General features: G+C 43.6%; 1 pseudogene across 1 annotated transcript in view; it reads left to right on the top strand.

Annotated features, from left to right (window-relative positions):
- Window positions 1-26,757, top strand: part of LOC309578196 (cell surface hyaluronidase CEMIP2-like) — a 51,196-nt pseudogene that overhangs the window by 7,653 nt on the left and 16,786 nt on the right. The window contains exons 4-17 of the transcript in view: window positions 76-715; window positions 1,042-1,238; window positions 1,559-1,728; window positions 2,583-2,792; window positions 6,275-6,360; window positions 6,974-7,046; window positions 7,675-7,800; window positions 8,824-8,909; window positions 10,234-10,366; window positions 10,477-10,512; window positions 10,962-11,111; window positions 12,379-12,556; window positions 17,700-17,914; window positions 24,012-24,219. The product of the transcript in view is annotated as a cell surface hyaluronidase CEMIP2-like (transcript). The remainder of the gene's footprint in view (window positions 1-75; window positions 716-1,041; window positions 1,239-1,558; window positions 1,729-2,582; window positions 2,793-6,274; window positions 6,361-6,973; window positions 7,047-7,674; window positions 7,801-8,823; window positions 8,910-10,233; window positions 10,367-10,476; window positions 10,513-10,961; window positions 11,112-12,378; window positions 12,557-17,699; window positions 17,915-24,011; window positions 24,220-26,757) is intronic.

Raw genomic sequence — 26,757 nt, 5'->3', positions numbered from 1 at the left:
TCCCGGCCGTGCCTGCCGGCACCTCCCGGCCCGGCGGTGCGCGCCCCCAGCCCCTCCGCTCTCCTCGCCACGCAGGGCAGCTGGTGTTCGCCGACCGCCCCCACGGGCCGCCCATCACCCTGCGGGCCCGCTACATCCTCATCCACGACGGCGGGGAGCTGCACATCGGCTCGGAGCGCTGCCCCTTCGGCTCGCGGGCCACCATCTCGCTGTACGGGCGAGCCGCCGAGGGGGCGGCCGTGGAAGGCTTCGGGCAGAAGTTCGTGGGCGTGGGTCGCGGCGGCATCCTGGAGCTGCACGGCCGGCGGCGCCGCTCCTGGACCCTCCTGGACAGGACGCTGCATCCCGGCTGGGGCAGCCGCGGGCCCAACCTGCGCGTCCCGGGCGGCGGCACGGCGGGGCTGCTGGCGGGGCCGCTTCCACAGCCACCTGCGGCCGGGCGGGGGCCGGCGGCTCAGCGCCTTCCTGGCCCGGCAGCCCCCCGGGGGGACTCGGCCGCCCGCAGCCTCACGCCGGAGACGCGGCGGCTGCTGCTGCGGGACCGCCTGGGCAGCAGCTTCATCGTCCGGCCGCGCTACAGGTGAGGCGGGGGCGGGAGCGGAGCCACCATGGACAGCTCCGCGCCGCCGGGGGCTCGTCCCGACCGAGGGGCGGAGCGGGGCTCGGCCGCGCCCGCGGGCGGGGGGCTGCGGGTACCGGGGGGGGGATGCTGTGGGTACCCGGGGGGATGCGGGAAGGATGCGGTGGTCACCCGGCGGGGAATATGCACCGGGCCACCCGTGCCAGAGGGTGCGGAGTTGTGCCACGCTGTGAATCTGAACAGCGCGATGATAATCATAGCACAGTCTTTGGCTCACGTGGATGTTGACCAACCTAACAGCAGTACTCTCTCAAAGTAACGTTTTAGCTTTCTACAAAGGGATGTGCACCTCTATCTTGCACAGGGTTATCTAGATCAAAATTAAATCAGTATGCTCTTCATCTAATTGCATGATTCTGCCATGTGCAACTGTAAAAATAATTGATTGCTTCATTTTTCAGGGGTGCCTCATAATGGATTTAAAGTGGAGGTGTCCAAAGGAGTAATTCTTCATCTGGTGGATGAGGTTACAAGTTGGTTACCTGGTGATCGTATCCTCATTTCATCATTGCCAGTACAGATTTTTCCATGCATCAGGCTGAAGAGTTTAATCTCCTTCTTTGCCCTGAATGTAAAAACAATCAAGTGAAAATTGATGGTATGAAATATTTTTATTAGGGTAGTCATTTGTGGTAAATATTTATATTGTCTTGTCTGTTTAAGTAGTTTTTGTCCCATAAACACAAGAGCACATATGAGAGCTGAAGGCCCCAATATTATTTTGGGTCTTGAAAGTTTGACCAGAGGCAGAAGTCCTTTGCAGCAGCCAGGGCAAGTGCTGTTCTTTTCTGGGATCAGATACTGGGCATGTCTCCAGACTTGGTGATTGCTTAAACAAAAGGTGTGCACTTGCTCAGAATAATTCAGTAATAAAGATGCTGTGTTCACCCTGAATAAAAAGGTTTCTGGTTCCCACAGGCAGCCCACTTTCTCTTCATGTTGGAGAAGTCATAGATGGTGCTGATATGAGGGCAGAGGTTGGTCTTCTGACCAGAAATATACTTATTCAAGGAGAAATGGAAGATGCCAGTTATGGACAAAATCGATGCCAATTTTCCTCTTTTGATACATTCAGAGGACACATTAAAGTGAGTAATTTTTAATACATTTGCTTGTAGGTGGTTTCAGATAGTTCCCTTCCTGGTTTGTAAACAAGCAATATAAAACATCAAATTACCATTGTGTGTGTGGGAAAAGGTGTATTTGCCTATAAAAAAGGGGGAAGTTTGTTAGCCTGTCTTGCAAAACTAGACTTGCAACGAGACTGTGCCATTTTCTTCAGCAAGTCTTCAAAAACGTCTAGGGGAAACCCTTTGAGGGGATTCTCTAGCAGCATTGCTGTGAGTAGAGCCCGTGTGAGGTTAGTTCCTGAGATGTCACTGAAGAAATTGTGGTTCCTGCAGAGCAAACCTGCTCCCTTCCTGGCTCTGAGAAGTGCTGGGTCTCACCCTGTTGTGCTTTGCCTCCTCTTGGCTGTCTCATGTGTTCACGGTGGAGGTGCAGCCTTGCTGGTGCAGGGGCTTTGTGTAAAATTGCTCCTGTACCAGGCAGTGGAAACTGGGGAGCTGTGCAGGTCTGGGCTGAAATCACTTGCCAGTAGAAGCTGCCAGGAAATAGAGCCTGGTGGCGAATGCTCCCCCTTTCTGCAGTTGGCAGGAGCGCCGTGTCTGTCACTGGTTTTGCTAAACAGCACATGCTGTTTGGCAGCTGCTCCTTGGCAGCCCCGTCCTGTAGGTGTGCAGCTGCTGGCACACGGCTCTGCAGGTCCTGAGCTGCTGTGGGTGGAAACAGGGAGCTCACACTTCCTCCTGGGACCAGACTGCGTTTCACTCTGCAAAAATATTGCCTAATGGGAGAGGAAAAAAAAAAAACCATACCTGTTTTTCTTTTTGTGTGTGTTTCTGTTGTAACGCCTTGCCTGGATCTACATTTGTCTCAACAGACCCTAAGGAATTTTAGCTCTGTTCACATGTCAGGAGTGGAGTTAAAAAACATGGGGCAACAAATCCTGGGCAGTTACCCTGTGCATTTTCACCTGGCTGAGGATGTGGATGAAAGAGGAGGATATGAACACCCAATGTGCCTCCATAACCTGGCTATCCACCACTGCTTCTCTAGGTGTGTTGCCATACATGGAACTCGTGGCCTTCTGGTAGGAGACATATTTTATTAGTAAAAAGTTCATTTCTTTGCTTAGCCAGGGCTAAAGAGCCAGAGCCATTTGTGATGCAAAGAGAAATCAGGATATTGAAATAAGGCACCTTTTCCCCAATAAATGTCCTGACTTCTCCTTTGTTGGAGTTAAGACTGGTCCTCTGGTAATGCTCTTTGAAATAAATGTCAGGTTCTCAGCACTGACTAATTAATATTATCAGATCAGATATAGTGTGATCAGATACAGTGAAATCTTTTCCATGGTAATTCTGGACAGTTTGTGATAATGGGAACTTTCATTTAAAATTAAAGAAATGGAGTTTAAATGGAGCTTACTGAAGCAATGGACCTTTAATTTGCAATAGAGATAAAAAAGACAGGGCTTGTTCAAGTCTGGGCAATGTGAAATATATCCCAAAATGTTCATGTGACAAAGGGAATGAAATATGAGCAGGACAGACCCAAATGGTCGCTTCAGTTCCAGGAAAGTCCTCAGGAACTTGGCTTTGACCTAGATCCTCACAAGGGCATTGTGAAGAGGAACTTAGAAGAAAAAGGTCACAACAAAAGCCATACATGTCCCAGCTGGAAAAGAGAGATTCCTGCTCCAGTCCCAACGCGTTGCTGTCCACCCTGCAGGACTCTGAGTGACATTTTGGTGACTGTGAGCATTTCCTCATTCACTGGATGTGTGCTCAGGCAGACACTCCCTGACCTCCTGTGTTTGTCGTGACTGTATTTTCTCAGTCCTGGACATAAAGCTGTGTAAGACACGACATAGATGTGCTTTGTGTGTGAAAGGGTCCCCTGAAAGAATGTATTCATGAAAGTGCAATACAGGACCTGGAGCACTCTTCATGTGTCCTAAAGTTGATTTATATTGTTCAGATCAGTCACAATTATTGATTGCCTTCTCATATTCATGATTTCCTCTGTCTGTAGAGCCTTTTTTTGTGTACAGAGCTCCCTAGGTTGACAGGAGGCTTGTCCAGTATTTGTGGAGGTAGTTTAGCTTTCTTTCCCTGTGGGTATTAAACCTCTGGAATTGAAGTAACGTGTTTGGGACGAAAAATTAAGCCTTATGCTAATAATGGTCCTTAGAAGAATGGTGTATGGTGTTGCTCATTATCAGAAGGGAGGTACTCAGGGCTTTATCTGGATGCGTGGGGTTCAGTAGTTCAAACAAGAAACCAAGTGAGATCCAGCCCTGGTTGTGTGACTCTGAGGGCTTTGAGCACATGAATCGGTGAGTAGATTTTATAGTAAAGATTAAATGTGTGATTCTTTGACAGAACCATGTGGCCCTGATATATAGTCAGATGATATAAATGTAATAAAAGCTTTGCTTTAAAAGAATTTAAAATAATTTGCAGTGCCAGAGAACAGCATGTGTATCAGAGCAAGGCAGTTAAATAACACAGACAGGTACCTGCTCCAGCATCAAATTATGAAATCCCAGCCCTTGAAGTGGAGTAGACCAGAGAGGAGGTTTCCCCCCTCCCATCCTGAGGTTTTAGATTATGTAATTTTAGATGTACTTTGCCAGAGCAGTTTGTGCTCCTCTGTGTGCAGGTCATGCGGAGCTGTCTGCACTCCCCTTCTCCATCTGTTGCTCTTGCCAGGCTTGTGCTGCTTGGCAAGCCAGCAGCAGCTTGGGTTCCTCACAGGGGCTGGAAGCAGGCTGGGATGTGCTCTGTGCCCACATGCCAGGCGTGTGCAGACTGCTGGAGTCTTTCGTGTCTGATGGTGCAGTGCATAAAGGTCACACATATTGTGTTGCTGAACTATATATAATTCAGTGTTTAGAGGCATCTTAATCATCTGGTGTTGGCCACAGCAGCAAGGCTGCAGCCTGTGTTGGGGACAGTGTTTCATGCTGGCACATACAGTAAAATGCCACTGTGACAGTGCTGTGGGTGGGTGCTTTTCCAGGCTTGGGTTTTCAATCAGTGATATGCTGGAATTGATCATTTATTGGGGTTTTGTTCTGATGGCATGGACCCTTATTTTTCCATGCAAACGTAAGTGATCTTTAAACCACATTAATCCTGGTCATGAGAGTGATCACTACAGTTTCGTGTACGTAACTTTTCAGGGCTGCCATGCAAGTCTGAAGCTGGGACTAATTTTATTAATTAAAGCTATAATCTGCTTTTGGATACAAGTCTGGCCTTTCATGCAGCCAGTCTGAAGCACAGATTAGCCAAACTGCAGCTAAATGCAGAAGAATGAAACTCTACAATCGAAATGCCATTTAAAACAATGAGCAGTTTGTTGTTGTATTTCTCTCCCCAAAACTAGTCTTCCACAGCCTCCTTAGCACAGCTTCTGCCCATCCTTTGGGAGGGTGGAAGTAGCCAGGCCTACTGATCTTAGCAGGCTGGCAGGGACACTTGCATTTTTGTCTAAATCCATTTCCTATCTGTATTTCCAAGGCTCAGCTGGCCAGGAGGGACACACTCAGTGCCAGTTCTCTGTCACCCTCCCTGTGGCTCACTCCGTGGTGCTGTACCCATGTGCAGGGTCCCAGTGGATTTCCAGCACTCTGTCAGTGGAAACTGGGTACCTGGTTGTGTTGTGCCTCATTCTTAAGTCTCTTTTGGACACCTCATTGAGGCAGAAACAAGAGCAGCAGATGACAAGTTTGAGGGGTGACTGCCAGGAAAACAATGAAATCCAGCAGAGCTATACCTATGGGGACTATAGTGTTTGTGAGCCCAGATGTTATGTACAGTTGCAGCCCATCAAGGGGAAATTACAGGATATGATTCCATGAAATGGATTTATTTCAAGTATCCCTCTGTATACAAAAATAACCAAGTAGGTTAATATTAGTTAATCTTGCAGTCTTGCACAGACATAACTGACGTCAACAGGAATTTTGTGTGCCTGAAGAGGGAATATAAATGCTGACAGGGATCATTTGAGTACAAAGTTAAGGTTTATGTAAGATTTAGTAACAAATAGCTGGTATTTTAACGAGCCTGATTTAGTATTTACATTTAAAAGAAGGATTTCTGAATTTGTCTTCATAAGACTGTACATCAAAGGAGGCTTGTGCTAAGTCTTTTTGGTCAAATTAGGGTTTAATGCAATATCCCTGAGCATGTCAATTAATATTAAATACACTGAAATAGTAAAATGTCATCTCTACCCAAGATGATCATTACAGGAAAGAAGTGGCTCTGCACCTTCTGAGAATGGAGGAGAAGGAATGGAAATCTCATTAATATAAATTACTTTGCATGGTGCTTTTTAAAGAATATCTTATTTAATTTTGGAAATGTTGCAGTCATAAAAAGTTCTGTGTTAACCATGCTGATTTGTTGGTTCATCATTCAAGACACACTTATCTTTATGTATCTTTACACAGATATTTACTTCATGACACTGAATCAAATATTCTCTCTGAGAGCTGAGGGTACTTTTAAATCCAGTATTTTGCAATTTTCCCTTAATTACACATATAATCTTCTTCAGAGTAATTTTAAGGTCAGTCCACAGTTATGCACACTGCCTGTAGTTCAAATCAGCTCCAGGACTGATGGAGGCACCATAGATAGAAGGTTAGCAGTGTTTTTATACGTGGTCTTTACTGCCTACCTGCAAAAGACGTTATCCAATGAAGTAAGACAACAGATGACAACGTTTTCATAGCTACACCTGGCTTCTGTGTGTACCACTACTGATCTTCCCTCTGAAGAAAAACTCCTTACTGGGACAAATATCAAAATTATGTCTCCTTAATCTTCTGCTTAATGGGCCATTTGCGGCTTGCACAGATATTTGTTCTGTTTTTTCATGTAGAAGCTTCATAAATTCATAGAGAATCCCCTAACTCCTGCCATTGCCCCTGAAGTTTCAAAAAACAGACCAGAAGTTTCACTTTTCAGGCATTTTCCAAAGCTGCCCTTGGATTTCCTTCAGCTGCATTGAACAGAGCAAGGATTTTGTGTTAACGTTCTCATATAATTTACAATAGGTTCAGCATGTGGCTCCATAAATGACCATGTCTGACATTACTAGATGGTTTATTTTCCTTAAAGAGTGTCATTAAAAGGTTGTGTGGAGTTTTAAAGTCAATTGGAGAGTTGTGGCTCAAGTCCAGGGCAGTGCTATGAAAATGTATCCCTTCCTGTTTGGTAACTGCTTAGGATCATTTCGATTTTGATTTTTCAGGGCTGTCAGCACATTCTGGATTGCAAATCCAAACAACAACAACTTAATGGAGAATGCAGCAGCTGGTGCTCAGGTAAAACCATTTAATGGCAGAGCTATGCTTTGCCTCCACTTCCCAAATATTTTACACTTATCTATTGATGTCAGGAGCATTAAGTTTTTAGTAAGACATAAAATTTGGATATGTTTTTCTGCAACCTTTTTCTCTGTTAAGAACAAGTATTTGCCTACACTTCACTGATTTCTCTCACAATTGTGCCTGGAAATGGTGTGTGATGTGTCTTAGAAAATGTTGATTTTTATTAGTAGTTAATAGTTAAATGCCCAATAAAATTTTATATTCCTATATATGAATACATGCTCTCTCCTTATTATTATCTCTTATGTTTACCCAAAGCATATTTGTGTTTTATATACCTGTATAGACCTGGCTGTTTTCTGATAAACCACCCGAACTCCACCCACAATAAATGCATTTTTAAAACACTTGTGTGTGTGCCCCGGGGTCCTACTACTGTGCATGCCAAAGGATAAGCTGGGAGGTGTGGGAGTTATGGGCTGTTGGGTGTCCCCCAGGACCCACACCTTGGACAGGCTCAGGTTGGAAATCTGGCCAGCACAGTGTGAAAAGCTAAACTCCCAAGGTAACCTGTACCAGTAATTGCAGTGCCCTGTTTCTCAGACCTCCCTTTGTCTTTCAGGGTGTTGGGATATGGGACCTCTTCCACCGAGTCCCTGCTGGAGAGTCTGATGGAAGATATCCAGAGGGACAGGCTGAGCATTCCCCCTTGGGAGTGTTTTACAACAGAGTCTGCTCCAGTTTCGAGGTATTCGGATGGTTTTTATGTTCCTGTCAATATAATAGTGTGGCACTGACTGTGTGTGCTGCTCTGTGACGGTTGTGGGTGTCTCACGTTTTGATAAAGGTCTTTTTAACACTGTATCAAGACATAACCAGCTTTTGGGGGCAATGTTTGTTCTAAATATTAGAGAGTGAGCTGAGCAGAATGAAGGTCCCGTTCCAGGCACTTCAGCTGGGTGGCTGTGTTACAGGGAATGTGCCCAGGCCATAGGTACACCTGCTTCTAAGTGAGATTTAAAGAGACACAGGCAGGACACTTAGCACTGCTGCTGGCCACAGTGATGCCAGGATATAGGGGGATGAGGAAAAGTCATTTGTGCCAAGGCCTGCTCATCACCTCTGCAAAATGAGACCAAAAATTCAAGGGTAGTTCCAAGAAAAACACTTTCCCCCAAATATACTGTTGACATGAAAACATAACCTGTAAGATATAAAAAACATTTTTAACTCATTTCACAATATTCTAGATTGAAATTGGTTCTGTTCTCTGTGCTTTGTATATTTTACATCTTGGTCCATGGCAGCTGCTGCTCCAGCCCAAAGCCTGTACGTTGGTTACAGCAGCTCATGTTCTCCTCTGACTGTCGGGGGACTCGTCACTCGTTATTCAAAGCCTTAATTCTTAACAACACTCTTTTTCCAAAAAGTTATCAAGAGCTTGGCAGGGTCCCTTACTGCTTTCTGCGAGGGGAAGAGAGAGAGAGAGAGAGTGGGAGTTCAGAGCCTTGCTTTGGGTCAGAAGAGAGCCCAAGATGCTGATGCATAACATATGGCAGGGCAGGCTCTGTCCTGAATTGAGCGTGCCACATCCTGTGCTAATGTCACACTGAGAGGTGCCAAGTGACACCGAAAGGGAAGAAAGAGCCCCGGCTGCTGCCGCTCCTGCGCCTGCATGCACGGGCTGCCCACATTCTTTGATAAAAACGGGGTCTTTTTTGGTCCCTTTGGAGCGATCTGTTAAAGTAATTGGAGGTGTGCGCATTTCCAGGCTGGTTTGTTTATTGGAAAAGGAGTAAAGACAACGAGAGCCAACGCTGAAGGTCCCAGGGAGTATCTCACTGCTGGTAATGCCCGGTAAGCACATGCTGCATGGCTCGGTGTTTTGGATAGCTGTACCTCGTCTTGGCTTCTGCATTGCATTTAGCAGATCATTAATGCCTCATTATGGCTGGAGCATCTGAGAAAAAACACAGGAGCTTTCTCTGATGAGCAGAGGCAACTATTCCATAGCTATGCACTGGATTGTTTGTGTTATTGCTGACCAAGAAGGGCACCATGCACTTGGGGTTGTGAGGACTAAGCAGTGAAGCATGTGGAAGTGGATCCAGATCCCATTAGTGCATTAGCGGGTTTGTAAACCCCAACATTTATTACTCATTACTTAGAAGAACTTATATCTGAAAGGTGATGTAAGAGGCTGCTGAGACTGGTCTAGGATTAATGAGGAAACTAAGTAGCCTCAAAGGTTTTTGCCAGCTGCTTTGAAATGTCTGAGCTTCCTTTCACAGAGTGGAAGCAGATAATTAAGGCCATTTTCTCACTCACTGCAGTCCTGTGGGTGTGTGTGAGGGGGTTGAGAGAAATCAGCTGCTGCTCCTGGTCAAGCCTTGGCTTTTTGCCTCCTCCATCATACCCTATCAATATGATGCTCCTGTAAGGCTGAAAGGAAAGGATGACTGGTGTCCCTTGTGACACTTCCCTGCCAGGGTGACCCCCTCGGGCACCAAGGAGACACGAGCTTTGGTGCCTCAGCTGGAAGAAGCAGGGGGTGAGGATAGACTCAGAAAAAGCAAAGGTGATTTTTTTTCCAAGCACAGCACAAATCTACCATTAACAGCCACTGTGGCAAGAATTAGCCTGTGAGTAATTGAGATGCACCCAGTTCAGCAGCTTCTCTTTCAGCAGACACAGACGTGTGGGGGTTTGGTCTGTACATGCAAGGAGAGCAGCTCCAATTACTCTGTTATCTTTGCTGAATGAGATTCTTGAAAGTGTCTAATTGATTTTCTAGCATCAACACAGGGATTCTCAATGGGCCCTGTAAGGACAGCTACAAGAGGATCTGAGTGACTTGGGAAAAAGGTTTTCTATGCCTCTAAATCACAATGAATCAAATTAAGGAGTAGCTGTGGGCCCATTGGTGTCTAGTGAGAAATAACGTGCTCATTTCACCTGGGCCAGAATTTTGTCCTTATGAATGTTTCTTATTTTCTGTTTTACACCAAAGCTCAAAAGTGAAATCAGGCTAACAGCCTGACTCTGATTCAGGACATATCACCTCCTTAGACCCACCATGCCAATAATTGGAAGCCAAACAAGATCTGCTGGGCATTACTGCCTCTGTCTGAAGTTGATTCCTGTGTCTCTTGTGCTGCATTAACTAAGATTCTTTCTTCAGGTTTCCCCCCACATTAAGATGCTGATCCTGAAAAGCCACGAGTTCCTGCCATGATTGATGGTCTTACTGCTCTTAAAAATAATGACCTTGGGGCCTGGGCCAGGGGTGGTGACATTATTTTCCACAGCTCAGGGTAGGTTACTGTTTTATCATTCCCCCCCCAGCAGATATAAATAGGTCTGTAGGCCAAATTCACTGCAGCCATTCCTCATCATTTACACCATTGTATTTCCTCTGTCCCAGGTTTTCAGAAATTGGGATTGGACTCACTCTGGCAAGGTAATTTCTTAAAATTGATCTTCTTCCCATTTTTTCCCCCCAGTGCAACATGCTCAAGAATGGAAACTGAGACACTCCCCTGGTAATTAGTGTAAGACAGGAGAAAAGCTCACATTTCCCCTCCTGGACCACACCAAGTCTTCCCTGGGCAGCCGTAAATACAAGGGGCAATTTAGCCTTTCATTCTCTTTGCCTCAGCACGCCTGGGGAATACATTGTAATTGCTGAATATTTCCTGCTGAACGGGAGGTCCTGATGCTCCAGCTCAAAGCTACCTTGGCACTAACTTGCTGATTTCTAGACATACTTTAGAGCAGGGCTGTTACAGCAGTGCATGCACCTTTTTCAAAATTAAGGACACAGATTCTACTGTGTCTGTGGTGTAATTAAAAGTGTTAATTAATTGGTGTGCTGTGCTGCATATTTACTTGGTGTTTCTTTGCTTGCAGTGATGGGACTTTCCTGACAGACGGCTCCAGCCCGGAGGTCACAGGCTCCATTTTTGGTGGAGAAAGCAGCAACTTTGGCTCCCAGGGAGGCCAAAACAGCTACTGGGGAAAAGAGGCAAATGGAGAATACAGAACACTGCCCAGAAACAAGTGAGTTATTCTTCTGCCATTTCTTCTTGGCGTTAGCTTAAGGTAGAAGAAAAGCCCCAGGAATTAATGTGGCTACCAATGAGTAATTTGTACCAGGTGCTTAAATTATTGTTCAGGCCAGAAATAATAAGCATCCAAATAAACTCACTCTTCAGGCCAACAGCTTGAGAGCACTCTTGACTGAATGTGTTTGATTTAGTTTTCTCCTTAGTGTATTAGTCAGTGGAGAATGGATTAGAGAATCCGACATATGCCGAAAGTCTCTTGTGCAGTGCTTCAGTGGCACAGCATCAGGGTGAGGGTGCAGCTCCCACACACCATGACACCCTCCCTCCTGTGGGCATAGCTGGGCAAACACGGCCAGTTTGAAAAAGGAGAAACCATTTTTCATTAAAGCATCTTTTTTCTTTTTTGATAGCTGTGTTATTTTCTGTTTTCAGCAGCACAGCCTCCTCTCAAGCAACCCCAGTGCCTACCCACATCCTCACAGTAAATTGTGCCACCCTAAGCCTAAATTCTACTTCAATGTATGTTTTTGGTGATGCTTACCAATTCCTAAGCCTTCTATGAGGTGCTTAAAATTAAGTAATAAGCAGTAGTAATTAGACATGTCACGCATGCAGCCCTGGCTATACATGACTCAACCAAAAGTGACACCAGGAATGGGATCTCTGTAGGACAGGAAGAATAATCAGAGCTATCCTCAGTTATTATTGGTGTTGTTATTTAAATTGAAACTGCAACAAAACTCCTTTGCAGTTCAGACAAGCTCTAATCATGTTGTTAATCAATGAACACTTGGGGAGGATTATGACAAAACAGCTGATACCTGTCCTTTTGGTACTTGCTTCTGAGGAGACACTTGCCTCCAGGAAGTCTGCCTGCTCTCATTTTTTCAGTCATGCTGATGTTTTCCTGAGAAACCCATCTGCCCTGGAACAAGGAACCTGATGGCAGTGCTGCCCCACACAGCCCTTTGGGTCTTGTGGAAATGAATTCCTGGGTGGCTGAAGAAAAGGGCCTTGAGCTGCTCTACCCCAGCTTACAAGATTTAGGCAAAATTACGAGAAATTTTTTTGGCTTTTGAGCCTCATCCTGCAGAGGATGTTCAGCAGAATTTCATCCTTCACATATGATGAGTTGTCAGATCCCAGTTTTGGGAAAGAAAAGGTGGTTTAGCTACTTGTTAATATCTTTCTATGCTGTCAGAAGACGTGGAGTTTGCCCAAGCTTTTTACACAGGACTGTTTGTGTTTAAATCTCCTAGGACATTCCCTATCCATGGATTGCAGATTTATGATGGGCCTGTCGGGATGGGAAGGTGCACTTTCAAGAAGTTCACCCCACCTATTGACAGATACTCAAGTGCCATTGGGTTCTTCATGAAAAACTCCTGGCAGACCAGCCCCCAGAACAATGTGTCACAGACCCTGATGGAGAAAAGTGTAAGTGAGAGAAGCAGAAATGTTTGCTGTTAGATGTGAAAGGTTTTGAAGTTTTTAGCAGTGATCTATCCTAGAGCAGGATTTCCAAGCAGTGGTGTGTATTACATTGGTGCATGCCATCAATTCGTTTTGAAACACTTTTCTTCTTAGTAATGAAGGGTTTTTATATCAAATGGGAATGATATCTTATGCCTGGGCAGACATACACAAAGAAATCTGCATTGGAGAAAAGTTTCACTTTGTAACCAGAAGACCCAGAACACAACTTTAGGTGGTGCAGCATTGCCAGCTGCTGAGGACCTGGCCTCAGAGGCTGAGAGGGTCACACACAGGATATCAGGAGCCAGCAAGCTGCAAACAATCCTACAGAAATAGCAAATGCACTGAGAAGCAAAGCCATGACCCAGTTTCTGAGATCAGCTGTGAAATTCCTGTTGAGCACAACAGGGACTTCCCTTGAGCTGTGACAACAGAATGGGCCTCTGTATCTCTGCCTTGGCAGAAGCTGTAGGATGCTGAGCAATTCCAGTCCTTCTCCTGGGTTCCTGCAGGGATCATGACTCTGGACACTTGGCTTGGAAAATGATGGATTCCACCTGGCTCTCTCCCAGCACTCCTGACCTCTCCTTAGCTTTTTTCAAACAAGGTCTGTAGTTAGGATGTCCGTGAACTGTAGTAACTTTGGCTTGAGGTTTGGTTTTATCTTGAGGAAAATTTCCATTGCTCTGAGATTGACCAATGTCACTCCCTCTGGCAAGCAGAGAGTTTATCTGTCCCCTCTGGTACACTTTAGACCAACAACCAAGAGGTGTTTCATGAAAGGATGACGTTGATTGCAGTCACTTGACTGCTCCTCTAAGGAAAACACAGTCTCTGTGCATTTGATGAGGAGATCTTAGTTACCTTAGATGTGTTATGGACCTCTGGAACAAGAATAAGGGGTAATTTGCTGTACCTTCTTCATGTGTTCCCTTGGGGAAATGGCTGTAAGATCGTCATGGGGAACATTAACAAGAAAATCAACCTGGAACTGGGGAGGGGAGCTTAGAGAAAAGAAAGTTTCATCAGTGGAGTGGAAGAGTGGAAAATTTCCTCAAGTAATGTAGGACTGTCCTCCAGAATGGTTTCAGATGGGTGGTATCTGTGCACATTAGCAAAAGGATGATTATACCCTGAATGGCTGAAAATGCAGCTCTTTAATACAGTCACAACATTTGATGCCAATGAGCCTGTTAAATCTGCAGCATTTTGTTTGAGAGGCAGTTTAGTACTGCAACACCTTTAAGAGCTAAGCTTTTCAAAGTAAAAATGGTCAGAATATTTCCTAAATAATTCTGCAAAGCAAATTTTGTCACTGGAGTGTAAGCCTATTACAAAAAAATCCCCAAACCCAACCAAACCCTAATGACACAATCCCAATAATTATTTATTATTTGTATATTTCCAAGAAAATATCAACTTCTGCAGCTGGTATTTACCAGCTTAAAAACCACGTATATTTGTAAGCACCTGCATCCCAGCAATTTTCACTTTGATTCTATTTTATCTGGGTTGAACCCAGATGTGCTACATCTGATTTCAGACTTGTAGGACCATAGACAGTTTATTTTTTTATTGTTTTTGCTCATTGCTATGTGTGATAATTTATCTTTGCCTAGTTAAGATAGAGCCTGTCAACCATTTTAATTAATTTTCCATCTCCAGGCTTCATTTTATTAGTTTTTAAAGGATGGCTAAGTACTAATTCCCTAAAGTACAATCATTTTACTGTTGTTCTTTAAGAAGAAATTAAACATTACTGCAAGTTGTACAATGATGACAAAACTATTAGTCATGCTGAAGGATAATTGTGTAATTAATCAGACTAATCAGTAGATTGGTTAGGCAACAAAATAACAAAGCCAGTCAGGTCTTGTTTAATTCCAGCATAAAAATATCAGTGAAGCAGAGCAGAAGACCTAAACATTGCACTCCATACAAAGGATTCTACTCGTCTATCCACTGACAAAGCTGAATCTCACGTGTTATCTATGCATTTATCCATTGCAATAGTACTGCTGGGCTTGTTTGTTTGTTTTGAAAAGAGTACTTCTTAAAAGTCATTTCAAAGCTGTAACCCAGCTGAGGGATGACTGATGGTTGTGGTCTCCTGTAGTTCTGTCAGCCAGGAGGACTTGGAGACCTCAAAGATGCCCCAGCCCAGAGCCAAGCCATGTCTACACACTGGTGCATCGCTTCTTAAGACCTGACATATCTTTTTTTAGTCATAAAACAGCCACCCATTCCCCCCTCTATCCCTCTGAGGGACAGAGTGTGGTGAGGAGCATGGGCAAGGCCACCTGCAGCAGGTGCAGAAGCCTCCCAAACTGTCCTGGCTCACATCCACTGTGTCTCTGTGTCCACTAAAAGTCCCTGTGGTTCTTTTGTCCCTGCAGACAGGAGTTTAGGGTGGATTCCAGCCTATTCAACTCCTACCTGTTCCAGCTCTAGGGCATCTCAGGAATTGCTTCTGCCAAAGAAATCCCAGTGGTCTGTGTTGGGTGGGTTTGTGATCCCCAGAAGAGCTCACAGACCAGTACTGACTCCTGGCTATGGACTAGCAGCTCCCATGGGATTGCAGTCCAGCCTAGCTAAGAGATGGGCGCTTCCTGATGTTGACTTTGCTATGTTTAGCCTGTGTTGTTTTAGCGCTGGGTTTCTCCATCAAAGCACACATTTACACACAGTTCATGATGGGAAAAAGAAAAGCAGACACTGAGTTGAAGTCTGTTATTTCCTGAAATACAGAGCAGAAAAAAACCAGTCCCAACCTTAAAGAGACTCCTGACCAAAGGGAACTTGGCAGGGTGAGGGTTTGCATCACTCCAGCAGAGGAAAAGCCTCTGAGGAACAGAGACCTTGGGTGGTGAAACAGAGAAAGATTCCCTCTGGATGAAAACGGTTTTCTTAAAATGATATCAGTGGTACAGTGAGATGTCTTTTATTGCCAGTTTGTGCCAGAACTTGAATTTTACAAAAAATTACAAGTTATTGCAATGATTTTCAGTACCTTATTATCTTTTACAATAGAAAGTGCAGTTGTCAGGGTTCCCTGCAGGTGTGTTAGGTGTGCTGCCTTTGGACAGGTTGAGTTAGCACATTCTTAAGGGGTTATGTACAGAATGCTGTCAGGCTTCAGACAGGTAACTCAAGTAACCTTTATACCATAGCACTTGGAGGTAGTCCACACTTAGTGAAAATTAGGTGTCTGAATAGCAGTGTGGTATCCAGACATGACCTGTCTCTGCACCCTCTTCTAGCTCATTCCTAGCTCCACGTGAACAAACCTGAGGAGCTGAGTCTTTGTTCCTGTGTGTTCACTTAGAAAAAAATACACACTGCCATGGCTGTAATTGCAAACTTCTTTGTTGTTTTGTAATTGCACTCCTATCCCACAGTGTACCAAATAAGGTAACCTTGAGGCTTACACGAGAAGTGACACTGCTCATTAACATTGCCACTTTAATTCTGACTTTCAGACTTTTTAGAGGAGAATGCTAGAGATAAGAATAAAATTAGCACCAAAACTGTCTGCTGCTGGATGGAACACGGAGGGTGTTGATCAAATGTAAGATGTACTGGCTGTGCCTTCATTTGGTTTGAAGTGCAGCTGACTTTGTTCTCCTCCTCAGCGAAGTGCCTGTTTTCATATGCAGCTCCAGAAGTGCCATCACACACTATTTCTAATGCAGTTTTTAGCTGCAGCACAGTGTTTACATTTTTAAATATCTCCTCTTTTATCAATTAAAACTAGGGAAAAAACCCCAATTTTTGGGGTCCTCCTAGGCCAAGTCCAAGTAGGCTTTTGGGGGAAAACTTTGTGTGGTGAAGCAAGAAAAGGTTTAAAAAAGCTCAAAAATTCACCTTAAATTTCCAAATGTTTGAGCCTCCTTTAAAGGAAACTTCTTCAAGTATTTGTTTATGAGATTCATACTTAGAGAAGAAAGTGGCAGAAAAATGGTTCTGGGCTTTAATTTAATTTTAAAAGAATAAAGGCTTTTATTCTGCAAGTAGTGGTCGCTGCAGGGTTTGGTGGTTTTTTTCTTTTTTGAGGCAATGCACTTCCCATCCAACTCAGAATCACAATAACCCTTCTATTCTCCTAAGCCCTTCTGTTTATTATTGTTAAAATAAAGCTTTTAAAGCCCTTAGTAAACTTGCAGCCTAATCCTGCTGACCCTAATTCTTACTCATGTGCACAGCCCAATTAAAACTAGTTGGGCTAAATGGAACAAATTACAGTCCTTTGGGTCGGCACGATCCAGTTGTTATTTATGCTGTCTGCTTTTATGCACGCTGCTGCCGGATTCATTCAGAGGGCTTGACCTGGAGTAATTATTTTCTTGATTACTTCGGAACTTCATCTTCACACCCTGTAATAATTTCATCTGCAGAGATTAAAATATTCCATCCTTTTTTTTGCTGAACATCTGCAGTTTCCTTGTTTTGCTGGATTCTCTTATCAGGACAGATATTTTTACTTAGCTACTGAAAAATCTTGAGAGCAGAGCTGTGCACAATGAGGATAATGCTTCTTCCTGTTATTTCTCCTTCTTAAGAAAAAAAAAAAATTCTTCATGGGATATATTGGAATGTGCATGAGAGCCAATTCTGAGAATTTTAAACTTCTCTAAGTTTTATGGGGGTGTAGGAGGAACAATTAGAAAAAAATGGCACTGAAACACTTAAAATGGGCATTGAAAAGATATGAGAAAATGACCCAAATATCCAGTCTTTCTTTTTTTTTCTTTTTTAACATTCCTCAGTAAATTTCATAATCATCCAGCACTTTCGTACACTTTCAGTCATCCTCTTCTTTTGCCACCATTCAGTTTATTGCTGTGTTATTTAAAGCAACACATGGTGGTGTGGGTGCACTTCAAAGAACCAAAAGTCTAATTTTTGTGAAAATATCTCCTGGGATTAAGAAATGAGAGGGAGGACCAACACAGCTGGCATTTTTTCTAAACAGAAGAGCCAAAACAAAACTCTTTGCTCAGACAATAGAGCTTCCTGGTTCCATCTGTATCACTGTCAAAATGCTGCAAAGCCAAGTCCTTATGTAGAGCTGAGCACTGATTTTTCACCTTATTTTCTCCACTAGCTTGGACTGAAAGTTTTTTTTGGCAGGCCGGGCCAGTGGTTTGGAAACAACGACAATGATGGTGACAAAATGTCCATCTCCCATGGTGTGGATGGCTCAGTGTCAGGGTGTCCAGACACCTCAGAGGCAGAGCAGACAACGCCCTGCTGTGGCATCCCGGCTGCCTCGCTGGCCCCCGCTGGGATGGGGTGATGTGTCCCGGGAAACTCGCACAGGTAACGGGGCAGCCCAGCCCGGATTGTCAGTGAGAGGGGGGTGCAGTGAAGCTGCTCAGCACTGCTCACACAAAGGGTGAATAATTAATTTGGTAAAATTTTGCCGCAAGGGGAAATTCAGTTGGGGGAAAGTTTGGTGTTTCCTTGTTCCGGGCGTTTGTCCGCTCTATCACGGGGCTCTGGTGGATTGCTCTGGTGGATTATGTTTCAGCAATGGGAGATGCTACATTCTGGTACATCCTACTTGTGTTCAGGATGGTGAAATGGGTGGTTGAGATGCAAACTCATATCTGTTTCTTATTCCCACGTAGAAATCACTGGCTGAGGGATGGCCTTAAACCTTCCCAGCAGTGAATGTCACAAACATAGAGTATGCATGTCTCCTTAAGCTCAAAAAACCTGGATGCATTTGCTTTAGTTGCACAGCAGAGAGCAGGAGTTGCTATTTAAATATCTAAACACTAGAATTAAAAACCCTGGTGTATTTTGGCTGGGCAGAAACAGGACTGGGCTCCTGTGAAACAGTCCCTTTGACACAAGGTTTTGTCCTTGGCACTTAGTTTGGCTCTGTGTGTCTAGAGAAATGATCATCCCTGCTCTGGCAACCTAACAGTTAAATTCAGAGTTGCAAACAAGTAGGCATTTATATTTTTATTTCTATTAATATTCTCCTGGTTATGGCACTCTACATGGTGAGACAGTTTTTCCACCATAGAAGATTTCCTTGGCTAGGTTTAGGCAAGCATAAACATTTACTTCTCTGGGATCCATTACTTACCAGCATTTTTCAACTAATCAGCATCCAGCAGGATGAGTAAAGGTCATATTAAATGCTTCACTTTATGGGTTTTGGGGAGGGAAATGTATGTATGTGCAGGGCAGAAGAAATTGGTCTCGTGCAGCAGGGTTTGATTAAATTGAAGAGGATAACTGTTAGAGAATTTCAGCCTCACTCTGTTTCTCAGCACCCTGGGTGCTGGTAACTTGTTTGTCTGCTAAATTCTGAGTGTCATACTTCAGATCAAAAGCCCAAAAGAGTGAACCCGATTATGGAGAAGGGTGGTTTGCTTTGATCTTAACAACTTTATTACAAAATCTGTTTTTCTGTTCCTTTTCGTGTAGCTCTGGTAGACAAGAACTTTTATTCTTCCCAAGTGCAAGCAGGTGAAAATATCCTTTCAGCTGAAGGAAATAGTGACTCCTATGTTACTGCTGAGTGGAGCCCAAGATAGTCAGTCTAGGGATGGGCTACTTGGCATGGAAAACTGAGATCCAAGTCCTTCAGCTAACATTGCAGGCAAATCCTTTCTGAGCTAAGTGCCTAGAGTACAGTTAATTCCTTTCTGCTTGGTTTCTTTCATTCCCATTTCATGCTCCTCTTCTCCTGGATGCAATTTGCCCAAGAAAGGAAACGCCTGGGGAAAAGCAATTCCTCTGGCAGTGTTTCTAGATCCAAAAATCCTGGGGATGGGCTTTCCTGAGGGTGTTTTAATCTGGCAGCTCAGGCTGACATTCCCACCCTCTGTGGCTGGTTCATGGCCCTTCCTCCTCGGTGTCTTCTAGGAGCACCATGTCTCATTTCCCCTGTGGTGTCCAAGGCTTCCTTCAGCAGGGAGCACTAAATAATGCCTTGTGGTTCTGGGACCACCTTAAAATGATGAAATTCTCTAGGCAAGAACTAGCAGGTCTTTTAGCCCTCCCTTTTCGATTCTGGAGTCTGTAGGGTTGTTGTTGCCCAAACAGGACCAACCCCTTGCTCTTTAATGACGGCTGAAACTCTCATGTTGTAACTTAAATAAAGCAAGGCTTTGAGGAGGAACACTAAATAGAGGGAAAGGCACAGGGAAATCACAAGAGCTGTCAGCACCACATCTTCTGGCAGTCTCTGATTCACTCAGACTTCATCATCAGGGCACTGAGGTCCTTGGTGTCCCATCAGCCTGACTTGCATCTGCTGCAAAGGCCAATAAAGGAAGAAAAATGTAGGGAGAGGCTTCATAGTTCTTTCCATGTAGGCGTGTGAGATTTCCAGTGGCACTGAACTGGAGGCTCCCTGACACCTGCAATACTTGTTAAAATGTAAATGGGATTCCTAAACCTTTTCTGATTTTTATATGAATTTTAAGACAAGTGCCTTGGTTTCCACTGGGCAGTTGAAGCTGTGCATTTACTGTTTGCCTGAAGACTTCACAGCAACTCATCAGGGGAGGCTGTGAAACTTCTCTTTTTTGGTATTAGTCTTTATTAAAATAAGCAGAGTTTTTGGCAGTATGTGCTGTTTTCTTTAATAAGCTTAAAAAGGTGTTAGACAGTCATAAGAGACTGCCACATAGCCAAACTAGTGTTGGTTTTGAACTAAAAAAAATTGATGCCTTGCAATTCTAAAATACTCTAGGAAATGCTGTTGATTTTACACCAGTTCACTTAGTCACTACCTCACCACCATTGGCTGAAACAGAAATTAGTCCATTTTTGTTAACTCTGTTCTTGCAGGGAATGTTTGCAATTGTGCTGGTCCTGCATCTCTGGGTTTCACCTCTTCAGTGGGTTCTGTGGACTCGGTGCCTCTGTGGCTGGTGTTGGTAGTGATGCTCTTAAATGTAAAGCAAGCAAGAGATGCAGGGGGGAGTGAGCAGTGCTTTTCTAGCCACAGGAAAACCATACAGTCCCAGGATGTCTGTGGTGCTTGAGGATTACCAGCACCTCACAGACTGGGAAGAAGGAAAAGCCTGCGAGATGTTTTTCAGTTCATGGTGTCTGTATTTGGATAAAGAGGTTCAGTTTGGATCTCTGATGTACACCAGTCGAAAATCACAGTAGCTTTCCTGATGCCAGTGCCATCCCAGCATGTCCTAGAGAAAGAAGGCTACTTATTTTTCTTTCTGCAAGAATTTTAAAGTCTTTACTTGGAAATTTCATCAAGAAAATGTTTTCCCCAAAACACTGACATTTTTTGAACAGTCACTCAACCAGAAAGGGAGAAGGTATGTTTTGATCTTCTCATTTTAAAGGTTTTCTGCCCCAACTTGACAGCTGACAGCACTGCAGGACAAAAGCAGCAGGAATGAAACAAGAAAGCAAGAAAACCTTTTCTCAGAAATCAAGATTGTAATTTCCAATACTTGGCATGTTGCTTATCTTCATACTCACTCTCCAGTTCAATAGCAGATCCCCCTGAATTGTAAAGAACTTATCTTCTCAGTTTCACAACCTACTTGGGAAAATTGCCATGTAAGCATGGGGAAATCTGACACATCTCTTCAGCGTGAAGTGTCAAGCAGCTAAAATGACAACTCTGTCCATTAAACCACCCAAGCAATTAGAAGGCTCACATTTATAATGTTTTAACCAGCTCTTCTTCTCCAACCACATTAAGCTGTCACCACTTCTCTTATTTTAAAATCTCTTTGTGACTCATTTTCTTTAAAAGATTTTGATAGAAGTAACCAAAAATTAAGATGGTGGTTCTAAGGAAGATGGATTTTTCATTCCTGTTGATCTAGTGACACTCCACATGGGCAAAACAGTCTCTTCATATAGGATCTGTTTTTTTTTGGTCAGGGCTGTAACCTCCTTTAGTAAGAAACATGTTTAAAGATCTGTCAGATACACTGTTGTATTTCCATGGGACTGAAAATCACAGTCTTGGTGTCCTGCAGTTCTGGAGAGCATTCACTCAGTGGCTATTGTTTGTCATTGCAGGAGACCAAATGACACTTTACAAGTAATTTACAAGTATTTTTACCAACATTTCTATAATGCACATGTGGCATTTTTCCTTGTTCTACTTACCCCCATTTCGTTCTCCAAACAGCTGTGATCATTATCCTTAATGTCAGACTTGTGGCTTGGTCCCTACACACCTGGAGGAAAATGCTACCAACAAATCTCCTTTCCTCATCATCTTATTGAAGCATTCTGTAAATTCTCCCAGCACTTCCTTGGACTCTTTAATAAGAGTAGCAAGCAGTATAGGCCATGCATAGCTCTCTCACTGTATGCTTTGGATTTTTTAGTCTTTACACAAGTAGCTTAAGGTCCATAGGAATCTTTTGTTCTTGGCAGTCTGTAATACAGGAAGCTTTGGGACTCATTGACAGCATCTCCTTCCTTCCTTGGCTTTTCATTGGTGCATTTCATTTTGTAGTAAGTGCAGTATAAGTGTTCATTCCAACTGGGTTTTTTTAGAAAATGCTGTTTGGATTGAGAACAATTAATACACTGATGGGATTTCAGGTCTGAATGTACCTGACTGATCCCCTGCTCTGACCTCAGCATTACCCCATGCTGATGGGGCCAAGTGAGATTGAAATGAGGTTTATTGAACTGTGTGTTATTGGCTTTCCAATCACGGTTTGAATGTGAATGCAAAATAAGTTTTTCTTCTTGGTTTCATAGATATAAAAGGCTTTTTAATCAGACTGTACAAATAATTAATTCTTCCTTGATCCGTCAAGAATGAGCAAACGGGCTGCTGCTCAGAGATTGTTTGGAGTGAATTACTTGATCAATAGTATTAGCCATCAGGAAAAATTTATGTTAATGTCATTCTGGGATCCACTTTAATCTTCTAGTACCTGCAGACACCACTCAGAATAGCTTCTCATCATTGAAGTGCAATGGTGTGAAAGGAGGAGTGGACTAAATATCTGAGAGGCATTCACAACCACTTTTGGACTGTTCCTTTGGCACGAGACCCAAATGTTTAACTTAAGCACTCAGCATTGAGGCTGCTGGGTCCAGGGGTGAGGGGAGGGGTAGGCAAAGATGGCCTATCTGCTGGAGATCCTTAGGAGCTCAAACTCAACCCCAGGAGCAGGCACAACTGTGGGATCCTTCTGAGCATGAAACTGGAACTAGGGGCTGAACTTGCTAGAATCCCTAACTAAAATAAGCCCACATACAAACCAGTGAGAGACAATCTGGTTTTGCAGAGCTTTCTGTTTGTGTAGATGAGAGGAAGATAAGCAGATCTGGAGACGTGAGAGCCCTGCATTAGCAGGCAGATGTCCTGATAGACGGAGTCTCAACCTCTCTGCTTGTCTTGGCCACACTTGTATCCTTAAGAAATTAAAATCTGATAAGAAACTACTGCTTCCATTTAGATCTACCTCAAAGACACAAATTGAGTTTAAAAATAATTTTGATGGATGGATGCTCATGTAGAAGCTTAGACATTTCTGAGCTACTGTGGGTTTTTATGTTGGATGTTTTAAGTTCTTGATGCAAACAGTGTTATTCTACACTGTAGGAGAATGAAGGCAGCAGGATTATAGATGTCCTCATCTGTCCTTTGTGCATCTGAAACCCTTCAGTGAACATGACAGGCTGCCTGCAACAGCCCTGCGTGCAGAGATGGAATTGTATGACTAGCTGTGCATTCTCCTTCTGCACTGGAATTTCACATGTTGGAAAGCAGCAGAACATCATGCCTTAAAACTAACGCTTGCCACATGAATTTGGTTTTGCTTGAGTGATGGCAGGGCAGAAAACACACTCAGCTGGAGTGTGGTTTTGTAGCTGGTCTGTAGAGTTGAACTACAGGTCAGAGGCATCTCTCAGTCCCTGCCTGAAGAGCTTTGCTGAAGCCTTGGACCTTGGTATTTAGTCTATAAGGTTATATAGTCAGGACATCGAGTTTCAGCCCCCAGAATTTCAGCCTAGTCTGCTATCTGAGAGCAAAGATGTGGATTCTATTAGATAACTGGACCTAATCCAAAGCCCACTGAAATAACTTCAGTTTTCTGTATTTTCAATGGAATAAGCCTGTTTTTAAAGCAGAGTTATTTGAATTCATAAAAAAAGAGTTACTTTGTGATGCTTCCTTGATCACCCTTCTCCCTAAAGACTTTGAATAGTGAACATTTTTACGGCACTGTACAACTCATATCTCACTTCATGGTGTCTCCATGGATGGCTGCAGATGCTATTTCTGGTTTACCTTTTTATTTGAACTGGAAATGTTTCAGTGACTTTCCAAATGTTCTGAACTCTTCATTGGCAAAAATCCTTTACAGGCAACTATGATCAAATGCACATGTTACGGCTGCCCTGGCTGGTTTAATGGATATGTTTGTCATTTTCCTTTCACCCTCAGCTTTATATTGAGGCCAGATGCCCCGAGAACCTGACCTTGTGCATTGCCAGAGCAGCATTCCCTTCCCAGCCCGTGCAGCTGCAAGGCGTGAACAGGGAGCTGTGTTCCAGCAGCACCAGCCTGTCCTCCTGCTTGAGCAGGATTATATCATCCAGTGAGATGGCAGAGCACCTGAGGATGTCATGCTGGACCACATCAACTTCAACAGGTACTGCTTTTTTTTTTTCCCCCCAAGGTCTGGAGCTCTTTCATTTTCCCAAAATATTTATGAGTGACCTTTCAAAGGTCTCAGCAATTTCTGGGAGTGTGGAAGCAAGGTTTTAAAGGTTGACACTAACTGATGCAAAGAGATGCTTCTGCTTTCACTCTATTCCAGCTTTTTTGATGTGCAGAGAGGCTTCTCTTTCCAGGAAGTTTTGAAATAGAATCCAAGTAAGTCCTGGCCTGCTGTCCCTGAAATCCCTCCAGAAGAGCTCTGGCTCTGGTTCATTTATTTGTACTAGTTGCTGCACACATAATTTATCTCCCATATATATAAAGTGCAGAAATACGTCAGAATGTGCACAAAACTTTGCATCTTCTGTAATCCAAACAGCACTGGAATCATTGCTTCTTTCTAACTAAAGCTTTAAAATGGTAGGTCTCAGGATAGCCAAATTGCAGGCTGTGCTCTATTTATTTCACAAGTTTTTTTAGCATTGTAGAAAGACAGGGTATGTCCATTTTAGATGCTGCTTTTTTCCCTTGCAATCTTCTTAATTTTGCATTATTTCATTTATGGTCTTTAGTGCTGTTCTTATTTTAGTGGAATTACTTGTGCTTTGTGCTGGTTCCTCTGTTAGGAGAAAACTGAAGCCCAGTCATCTTAGCAGGGGTGGGCATTGCCATGGCTTGCACAGAGATGCTGCAGGGGATGAGCACCCCAAGAAAGCCTGGCCCTCACCTTGGCTTCTGCAGTTTGCCTGAGTCCTCAGTTGTTGTTAAAAACACACTGTGGTGAAAGAACAGAGGTTTGCAAGTGAAACCTGACCTGATTACGCACAACAGAGGCTCAGGTTTCCAAAACAGGTTTGAGATAGTTGTCATGAAAGAAGGCAAAGGCACTGGGACAAGAAGCAGCATGTTCTGCTGGTAAACCTGGAGGGCTCCCAAGTCCCTCCAGTATTAACCACCAAATCCCACACCCATCCGCTGCTCCTGCAGCAGAGTGTCCCTGCTGTGAGTTTAGGGTAAGATGGTTGAGCTCTCTTTAGTTCCCCTGAACTTTGGAGCTGAAAAAGTCTAAAAGTACTGTCCTTTGCTCCCATTATGAAGGCCCATGGGAATGCACCTGAGAAGGGCAGTGTTTCCTCTTTATATGTGCCCATTCCAGGGAGTGACACACACCTGGCCTCTTGACTTTAAGATGCAGTAGTTGTAGGGCCCTGACTGAGTTGCTGCATCATCAGTGTTTGGACACTCCTGTCACAGGGGAGTTATCAGAATTAAATCACTATTTTCTGTATTAGTATATCTTTGTGTACTTTAAGGAAGAGGAGTTCTAGTTGCTCATGGACAATGTGAGCTTTGCAATTATTATCTGTCTTAAAATGGTGAGCTCTCTCCTTGCAGTTGCAGAGCTAAATCTTCTGCCAAGTCACTGATGGCCAATTCACACTTGCCAAAGCTTTGGCCCACAAACTTCAAGCATGGATATAAATTTGAAGGCAGCACCAAGACTGTGGTAAAGCTCAGCTTGAAGTTTAACTCTCGTTCAAGCATCAATTTAACTACATTTTACTATTGAAAACCACAATGTGGTTGTGTTTCCCTTTGTCTTTTATGAAACCAGCTATTTGAACTGGGCAAAGGTTTGTAGAGTTTTCTGATCCAGAAACAGTTGGCAAGGTATCTGTTTTGAAGAATCATAAGCAAGAAATATAATGCAACAAAGGAAAACCACAATTTTACTTCATTTTGTTTAGAGCATCTTGCTAAGAAATAATTGGGAATGAATTTTGTGGCTGCTCCGTCTATACCTCAAGTATGCTGGATGCTCACTAGGGTGAGACTTAGGGCTGATGCAATAGTGAAATCCCCAGACTGCATGGAAAAACATGGAGAAATGAGATTCCTATGGAAGGGTGAAGGAACTGAGGACAAAAAGAGGTTTTAGGAGTTTGAAGGAAAGTAAGTGCCTGCCTAAGCAATTTCATGTATGACCTCTACTAAGCATTGTATTCCAATGATTTCTGGAATGAAAGAAATCTCACATTGTGGAGCCCAGAGTAATCAGAGACAGAAAACCAGACTTTTACCTGTCTCAAGTGGCTTTATGTTCTATTTGTTCTTTTAAAATTCAAAATACTGTATAATCTCCAAAAAATGATCTCTTAATATAGTAATATCCGTGCCAAACATGCGCTGCAAACCAAATCATGTTTGGATGAACTTTAATAGTGATCTTCTAGGATTAATAATTTCAGAAATAGCCTGAATGAACAGTTAAAGTGTTTTCAGTCCTGTGCTTGTAAGCTGATGGATGGCTATATCCAGGATGCTGCCTTTGCAGGCTGCCCTCACGCTTCCAGAGTCATCTGCTCTGTGCTGGCTAAAGGAAGGTCAGAGGGGACATAAAGAATTTGACAGGGAGATATGTACCAGGATTTGGATTTCTGTGGAAGTCAGGCATAGCATTAATGTTCAATACTTGCATGATTAACACTTTCCCTGCCTCTGAGGCACCTTGGAAAGACCCAGTAGAACC

The sequence above is a fragment of the Coloeus monedula genome (genome assembly GCF_965178545.1).
Source record: "Coloeus monedula genome assembly, chromosome: 14".
Taxonomy (NCBI): Eukaryota; Metazoa; Chordata; class Aves; order Passeriformes; family Corvidae; genus Coloeus; species Coloeus monedula.
Note: the sequence above shows the minus strand (reverse complement) of the source record. Positions and strands in the feature narration are given on the sequence as shown.